This window comes from Ranitomeya imitator, chromosome 1 (assembly GCF_032444005.1).
Source record: "Ranitomeya imitator isolate aRanImi1 chromosome 1, aRanImi1.pri, whole genome shotgun sequence".
Classification (NCBI taxonomy): Eukaryota; Metazoa; Chordata; class Amphibia; order Anura; family Dendrobatidae; genus Ranitomeya; species Ranitomeya imitator.
Window position 1 is genome coordinate 188,043,972 of NC_091282.1, and position 9,529 is coordinate 188,053,500.

Genomic DNA, 9,529 nt, shown 5'->3' on the forward strand with positions numbered 1-9,529 from the left:
GCGGAATTCACAACAGGAGTGGCACTGAAGCAGAAATGCCAATCTTAATCTCCCACTACTTTTTTTTTTCAGGGAGAATTGAAAAGAAATCTGGCCCAGTATTACACACTAGGTTTAATATGGCACAAAATTTGAGACAGGTGGCACACACAGGAGTGGCACTGAAGCAGAAATGCCAATCTTAATCTCCCACTATTTTTTTTTTATTTATGGGAGAATTGGCAAGAAATCAGGCCCACTGTTAGACTGTATGTTTTCTGTGCCAGAAAATGAGACAGATGCCACACACAGGACTGCCACTGATACAGATTTGCCAAAAAAAGGGACTGTCCTACAATTACTATCTCCCTGCAGTAATCTTAGCAATGTATGGCAGGCAGCAATAACAAGGAGTGGACTGCTGCACAAAAAAAGTCAAAAGTGTGGACAAACAAACAAGAAAGCTGTGCAGAAAGGAAGGAGCAACAGGATTTGTGGATTGAAAAAAGCAGTTGGTTTGCACAGAGGTGTACAAACAGCAATGCAGCTATCTGGGAGCCTTCTAGGGCAGCCCAATGAGCTACAGCGCTGAGGAAAAAAAATGTAGCCTCCACTGTCCCTGCTAAGAAAAGGTGGTGTTGGACAGTGGAAATCGCTACAGCACAAGCGGTTTGGGGGTTAATGTACCCTGCCTAACGCTATCCCTGCTTCTGACGAAGCGGCAGCAACCTCTCCCTATACTCAGATCAGCAGCAGTAAGATGGCGGTCGGCGGGAACGCCCCTTTATAGCCCCTGTGACGCCGCAGAAAGCAAGCCAATCACTGCAATGCCCTTCTCTAAGATTGTGGGGACTGAGACCTATGTCATCACGCTGCCCACACTCTGCGTCCACCTTCATTGGCTGAGAAATGGCGCTTTTCGCGTCATTGAAACGCGACTTTGGCGCGAAAGTCGCGTACCGCATGGCCGACCCCACACAGGGATCGGGTCGGGTTTCATGAAACCCGACTTTGCCAAAAGTCGGCGACTTATGAAAATGAACGATCCGTTTCGCTCAACCCTAGTCAACACAACTCTCAGTTGCACAATTGTTCATGCATCGATGGTTGACCTGACACTTCGCCCTTTTGCCAGGGCTGGGTGTGGAAGGTTGTTGCCGAAGGAGTTTCTCCTTGCGTGCCTTCTTTTCAGTCACATGAGAGCCATCTAACTATTTTGCAAGCTCAACCAGGAAGTCCACCCGACTCTCCTGCACCCCAGTGCATGCCTGATAAAGAACATGAGCATTCAGTGCTGCCATGTCAATCATGTTGTAGAAAATGGCGACTGGCCATCTCCGTGTTCCTGCACGCACGCTGTACTCCCACACCATTTGGTCCATTACATCCACATCGCACTTTGTGTGGTTGTATTGTGTGACCGTGTTTGGCTTCCTTTTATTGGTATCCTCAGTCTCAACCACGCTGTGCATGCTGCTGAGAATGTAGATGGCCTTCTTTCATTTGGGTGCATACACTGTCAGTGTGGCACCAGTGGTTGAAAACACCTGAGTGGTGAATTCAGTGCTGTCCATCTGTCTAGCGGATTGAGGAATTTCCCGGTGACTCTTGTTGACTGTGCCGAGGATAGTGGTTTTCCGGCTAAGTAGTTGTTGTGCAAGTGACAATGATGTAAAGAAATTGTCCGTGGTTACAGTTCTGCCATTGTCCATGAATGGTTCCATCAGCCTCATCACTACAGTTTCGGACAGTCTCTCCCCGCTGGGACGACTGGGGTCCTTGCCAAGATATGGGAGGACATTACAGATGTACTTTGATTTCAAGTCGCAAGCCACCCAAAACTTGATGCCAAACTTGTCTGGTTTTGTTGCAATGTATTGCAGAAAACAGCAGCGAGTCTTTGACCGGAAAAGCTGTTCATCAATAGTGATTTGTCGACCAGGGTTGTAGGATGCAATGCAGTTGGTGACAAACAATCTCCACACATCGGAGATTGCAGCAAACTTATCGGTCTCCACTCGCTCACTGCGTGTGAACATGTCATCAAAGCGTAGGTGTTGCATGATGTCTTGGAAGCGGTTTCGGGTCATAGTTGCAATGATCCTTGGATTTGCCAGGTTTGCTGACCAGCTGTCACGTAGTGAAGGAACCTTGGTCACCCCCCGCAAGATAATGACTGAAATAAATGCCATTAGTTCCGGGAGACCCATGAACCAATCCACCTGGTCTGTGTGACGTGCATGTTGAGTAGTCCATTCTTGAATGCTACGAAGCATGTCAAGAGTGATAAAACAGAGGAAGCTCTGAAAGCGACTCCGGACACTTCGTCTGGCCTTAGCACTTGGCTCTCCATCTGTAGGGTACGGTTCTATTGGGGTGAAATGGAGACGTTTCCCCACTTGTACTTCACGCCACACTGTGCCATCTTTTGCGGTCTCTGTCGGCTCACTCGCCAACCGAGCTCTCTTTTTTGGTAGAGGAGGAGTCTCCTCATCTGCAAGATAAAAAATTTCAAATTAACATTTGGTTTTGGTTCTATATAAAGCTAGGTTCACATTTGAGAGAATTTCAGTTCCCTGCGAATCCAGCAGGTAACTTAGAAATTTTCTCAGCGTCCGCATGTTCCCCACATGCGGGAGAGCGGGGAACGGGGTCCCTAGCAACCCTCTGTGTTTACTGGTTACCAGCTACACAGCGGGCTGCGGGGAGAGAGATTCGCACCCCTGCATCCCCCCGCACAGAGAACTCCTCAATATGCGTTCCCTGGGGAGGGGGGATGCGGGGGTGCGAATCGCACTCCCCGCCGCCCGCTGTGTAGCTGGTAACCAGTAAACACAGCGGGTTGCTAGGGACCGCGTTCCCCACTCTCCCGCATGCGGGGTACATGCGGAGGCTGAGAAAATTTCTAAGTTCCCTGCTGGATTCGCAGGGAACTGAAATTCTCTCAAATGTGAACCTAGCAAAAAGATAGTCAGGAAATAAAAATAGTTAATTTAGAAAATCTAACCTTTGAAGTGGAAGGACTGTGTCTTGTCCATCTGAGTCAGAAGGGTTGGTGTTGCTCAGGATCAGTTCCAATGCCTGTTGAATGGTGTGCCTTCTCTGCATTTTGTTTCTTGTGAACAAAGTAGGTGAAGCAGTCACCTATTTAGTCCCCACAGCAAATTTGCTAAGGTGGGGGCTCGGGGGTGGGCAGACACACTCAGGAGCAGCTTACATTCTTTTGTTTACACTCTCTTACAAGACCTTCATTGAGGTGGATCAACACAATTGCCCCCTGCAGATTCCTAAGGCAATGGCCACATTTACAAATGAAAGGATGCTAATTGGAGCCATCAGAGTTGTCAGCTTGGACTAAGGGTACCGTCACATTTAGCGACGCTGCAGCGATATAGACAACGATGCCGATCGCTGCAGCATCGCTGTTTAGGTCGTTGTGTGGTCGCTGGAGAGCTGTCACACAGACAGCTATCCAGCGACCAACGATGCCGAAGTCCCCGGGTAACCAGGGTAAACATCGGGTTACTAAGCGCAGGGCCGCGCTTAGTAACCCGATGTTTACCCTGGTTACCGTTGTAAAAGTTAAAAAAAAAAAAAAACAGTACATACTTACATTCCGGTGTCTGTTCCCCGGCGTCAGCTTCCCTGCACTGTGTCAGCGCTGGCCGGCCGTAAAGCAGAGCACAGTGGTGACGTCACCGATGTGCTCTGCTTTACGGCCGGCCGGCGCTGACACAGTGCAGGGAAGCTGACGCCGGGGGACAGACACCGGAATGTAAGTATGTACTGTTTTTTTTTTTTTTAACTTTTACAACGGTAACCAGGGTAAACATCGGGTTACTAAGGCTGGTTTCACATTTGCGTTTTTTTTTTTGCGTTTTTTTGCGCTAAAAAACGCAAAAAAAAAACGCATGCTTTTTTCCCCTATACTTAACATTAACATTTCTCTGCATGCGTTGTATTGCAGAAATGCAACATGTAGTAATTTTAGCGGCGTTTTTTTTGCCGCAAAATAAGCATGCCTTTTTTAGCGGCAAAAAAACGTATTGATGTCTATGTAAACACATGCGTTTTTAAACGCATGCGTTTTTGTATAAATCATTTTTATTGGTCACAGCAATAAAGAACAAAGGCAAACGTTACAAACTGGTAAATCTGTGCAATGATAGGCAGTAATTATAAGTCGAACAAGGGGAGCATAGTTACAGCATTTATGTCTTATGATTTGACTTTTCTGATCAACAATGCTCCTGGCTATCACGAAATCATGAGCTGATAACAATAAAAACAATAAAAACAGCCGGGATAATTGGTACCAATTGTTAGATTTCTTTGTGAATATTCAAAATACGATATGTATAATTGAACTAGTTATGAGGAGGACAAACATAGAAAGTAAGGAAGGGGAAAGAAAAGAGGGTGGGAAGAAGAAAAGAAGGATGGATGAAGGTGTGGGGGGTTCAGGGAAGGAGTGTGGCTGCCCCCATATCCCAGCGGACAGAACGCATGCCGAGGAACGGCTCGGAAGCATACGAGAATAGGCTATGTAGTGTGTCGGGTTCTGGAAACCCAGAGATCTAGTTCAGGAGTTTCCCTAAAAGCGATCCAAGGGGCCCATATGTTGTAAGTTTTCTCTGTGTTACCTGGTGACTGATTTATCAACTGCTCCATTCTATAGATGTTATTAAGTTCTGCCACAAAATCTGTACGGGAAGGAAATTTTTCTTGTTTCCAAAACCGAGGGATCAAATTTCTGACTGCGGTAAGAAAGTGTCTTAGGATGCCCCTCTTGAACCTAGATATTGACAAGTTGCATAGAGACAGCAAAGCTAAACCTGCTGAAGGTTGGATCTGTGTGATAGACAACTTATTATGAAGTTCAAAGACGGCCAGCCACAAATCCCTTATGGGGGGGCAGTCCCACCAGATATGCATGTAGGAGCCTATTTCATTTAAACATCTCCAACAGACATCAGGAGTCGTGGGGAACACCGCATGCACCATGGAGGGGCATCTATACCATCTTGCTAGAATCTTATAGCTCCTCTCCTGTGATACTGCGCATAATGACGATCTGGAAGAGAAGAGAAGAATTTTTTCCCTATCTTCAGATGACAAGGGTCCTCCCAGATCGCCCTCCCATTTTGAGAAAAATAATGGCCAACCCTGCAGCGGAGCCCTCCCCTCTTGGAAGATTTTATAAAGCAGCGAGACAGTATGATCTGGGGGGTTTGCTGATATGCAAAGCTTCTCAAAGGGAGTTAGCGGCCTGTTGATGTTGGCTTGTTTAGAGATTGAGTGGATATAACTTTTAAGTTGTTCATAGAAGAACCAGTCAACAGAGCATGATTCCTCCTCTGGGAATAGTTCCCTGAGGGACTTCATCCCTGTCTCATTTAAATAGTCGTGGATGATGGGTTTTGACTCTTTTCTCTTATTTAGAAATGTCTCTCTACTCTGCCCTGCCGGAAAAGCAGAATTATCGTAAATTGGAATTAAGGGGCCCGGGAGGGTTGTGATCTGAAAGTCTTTATTTCGATTTTTGATAAGAAGCAACAGGTTTCTCGTAAGGAAGGGCATGTAGATGTACGGCCCTAGCCCCTTGCCTCCTTTCCAAAGTACAATTTGGGAGTCGCGTCCATTAAGATCATTTTCTAAGTTAACCCACTTTTTGTTGTTTTTACTATGATAAAGGTCTAGGATACAAGTTCCCATTGATGCATAACTATAAATCGCGAGGTCCGGGAGACCCAGTCCACCTGTCGATTTAGATCTACTCAATGTTGTATATGAAATTCGTGCCCGATTATGAGACCAAATAAAACGAGTAATTATTTGTTTGAGGCGGGAAAAGAAGGAAGCTGGTAGGTATAGGGGAATTGTTTGAAAAAAATATAAGAGGCGAGGCAGGAGGTCCATCTTCACTGCATTGATCCTACCCAGCCAGGACAATTGTAGCCTGTGCCACTTCTCCAAGTCTGAGTTTGTTTTCTGTAGGATTGGCGCAAGGTTGGTTTCAAACAGTTTAGACGTTTTGTTTGTAATTTTGATACCTAAATATGTAAGGGAATCAAAGCTCCATTTAAATGGGAAAGCCCTCCTTAATTGATCCACCAGGGGAAGTTGGAGTGATATGTTTAGGATTTCGGATTTATGGGAATTCATTTTGAAGTTACTTAGGTGGCCAAATTTATGTAGCTCTGAAATAATGTTTGGTAGGCTCGTAGAGGGGGACGTAATATATAGCAGGATGTCATCTGCAAAAAGTGCTAGCTTATGTTCTTCAGAACGTAATTTTATACCATTAATTGATGGGTTATTTCTCAGGGCCACGGCTAGATGCTCCATTGTTAGGATATATAAGAGGGGAGAGAGAGGGCACCCCTGCCTTGTTCCATTTCTGATCGGGAACCTTTCCGATAGTGAACCGTTTACCTTGACCTGAGCACTAGGAGAAGAATACAGGGCGGAGATCCTACGCAGCATGTTCTCTTTTAGGCCAATTTCCTCTAAAGTCTGGGAAATAAATTCCCAATGGACCCGGTCAAAAGCCTTTTCAGCATCTATTGACATGATACACAGGGGGTCCCCCTCTCTGCCCGCTCTGTCAATTAGAGAGATAGTTCGGATTGTGTTGTCCCTCGCCTCTCGCCCTGGAACAAAGCCCACCTGGTCCTGGTTTATTAGTTTTGGTAAAAGGGGGCATAGTCTATTGGCTAACATTTTTGCATATATTTTAATATCCAGATTTATTAAAGAGATCGGGCGGTAATTATCACACGTAGAAGGGTCCTTGCCAGGCTTAGGGAGAACTGTTATGTGAGCGATGAGTGCCTGTGTAGGGAATGAACCCCCAAGAGAGACAAAATTACAGGCCTTCAGAAGTATTGGACTAAGCAATGTGTTGAACGACTTGTAGAAGCCTGCCGAGAACCCATCAGGGCCCGGGCTCTTGCCCTGTTTCAAAGCGCTAATGGTTTCAGACACCTCCTCCACTGAGAATTCCTTTTCAAGATCAAGTAGATCCCCTTCAGGCAGAGTGGGTAGTTTATGTTCCTGTAAATATGATTTGATTTTATTACGAAGAAAATGTAGTGGAGCCTCTTTATAGTGTCCCGTTATGTTGTATAGAGATTTGTAATATTCACTGAAGTTGGAAAGAATATCTCTGGTATTAAACACTTTCTTCCCCTCTTTGTTTTTAATAAAAGGAATGTAGGTATTGGGATTACGTTGATTAAGGGCTCTGGCCAAGAGTCTACCACTTTTATTGCCTAGCTGGTAAAAGCGGCTCTTGAGTCTTTCTCTGAGGCATTTAGATTTTTGGTCTATTATGGATAACAATTTTTGTCTGGCCGAGGAGAGCCTAGCCAATGTGCTGGCCTCAAGGTCTCGTTTGTGTTTGTTTTCTAATTGGTGGATTTGATCTGTTAAGCTAAGTATTTCCGCCGCTCTTTCTTTTTTTAACCTCGCGCCATGGGAGATGAGGACGCCTCTTATTACACTTTTCAAGGCTTCCCATTTTATAGTAGGGGACGTGGTGTCTTCCTCGTGGTCAGTCAGGAAATCTGTGATTGTTTGATCAATCTTGGATTTACATATGGGATCCTGTAGTAAGTTTTCATTCAGACGCCAGGAGAAACCTGGTCTCGAGGCAGAATGAAGTGAAATTGTTAGGTAAATAGGAGCGTGATCTGACCACAATATCGACCCCACGTCCGCCTTTACCTGCATGTCAAGCAACTTATGTGATATGAAAAAATAATCTATTCTACTGTAGGTGTTGTGTATTTTTGAAAAGAAGCTAAAGTCCTTAGTTGTTGGATTAAGAACCCTCCAGACATCTACCAGTCTCAAGCTGCGCAGCTGGGATCTTATTTTTTTAATAGAAGATGACGGATATGAAGACTTACCCGAAGAGACATCCACCGCAGGGTTCATAGGAATATTAAAGTCGCCCCCAAGTATCACAGGAGAGGAACCAGCAAACTCCCCGAGACGTCTTCTGCAGTCGGCTCCAAACTTCTGTTGCCCTTGGTTTGGAAAATATACGTTAGCAATTACAAGTTTATGTGCTGCCCATGTGATGAGTAGGAAGATATATCTGGCATTTTTGTCAATTTGTGAGTCTAAGATCTCAGGCACAAAAGATTTGTGAAAGGCTATTGAGACACCTTTTGATTTTGAAAATGGATTTGGGCTATGATACCATTTAGGGTAATTTTTTGTGGTACAATGTGGCACCACACCAGATTTGAAATGTGTCTCTTGGAGCAGTAGCACAGAGACCCTCTGTTTGTGGCTATCAAGCAGGACCTGCCGTCTTTTTTCAGGTATATTTAGCCCCTTAACGTTGAAGGAGCAAAATTTAATTTCATCCATTATCAAATATCTTTATGCCATTCCGCAGTACCATGCGCCCCATCCGCCAGAACACGCGACAGCCAGGGGTAGTAGGGAAGAAACAGTAGGAGGGAAGGGAAAAAGGCGGGGTAAAGAAGAAATGATAGAGCATGGAAAACATAAAAGAAGGTGCGTTAGGATTGACGCACCAGGTCAGATTATGCATCTGTATATTTAGGGCAAAAGAATGGAGAAGGAGAAGTCTCCTCCCCTCCCTTCACCCGAGCACCTTAAGTGGATAAGGGAAGCCAAGGGAGATACCGATCCCCCCAACCCCCACGAACTTGGTAAGTCCCATAAACGAGAATTTGCAAACATGTAACGTCTAGTTAAACAGGATAATTGTCTTTGCACCAGCGAGATGTCCCGCATGTCATCAGAGAACACAGAGGGGAGAGAGAGAAATAAAAAAAAAAAAAAAAGGGGGGAGGGGGATAAATTCACCGATGACAGGCAAGACACCACGCGCCCAGGCGCTCAAAGAATAAGATCAAACCTCTAAGGCGAGCCCGCTGTGGGACAAACCGTCCCGCCAGGAGACTCGGCCTACTAACAATAAGTGTTCATGGGACCACACAGCTGCAGCAGAGTATCTGAGCATATTGCAACAATGAATAGAAACTGGTTGAAACTAAGAAGAAGATGGAACAAATGAAGAGGGAAAAGCTTCATGGGGGATCTGAGGAGCCTTCGTTGGTATGACGATTCTTGGAACGTGGAACCTTGAGCCACCTTGGAGGAGCATCTGGAAGTGTCGGAGCCAGAGGCCAATCTGGAAGATCTATTAGTGGAAGTTCAAATGTTCCTAGAAAGTTAGCCAGGTCCCCAATCCGGCGGAAGTATGCGCTTTTGCCACCTTTGAATGCTGTTAGTTGAAATGGGAACCCCCACCTGTAGGGGATATCTCTTTCCTTGAGAGCTTCCAGCAAGGGCTTCAGGGCTTTGCGCAGGAATAGAGTGCGCCTGGATAAGTCTGATAGGAGTAAGATTGGATGACCTTCGAACTGGAGCGGTCCCTTTTTCCTAGATGCCATCATGATGGCCTCCTTAATTCTGAAATAATGCACCCTGCAGATGACGTCTCTAGGGCGCGCCTCAGACGTGGGTTTAGGACCAAGGGATCTATGAATCCTGTCAAACTCGATGG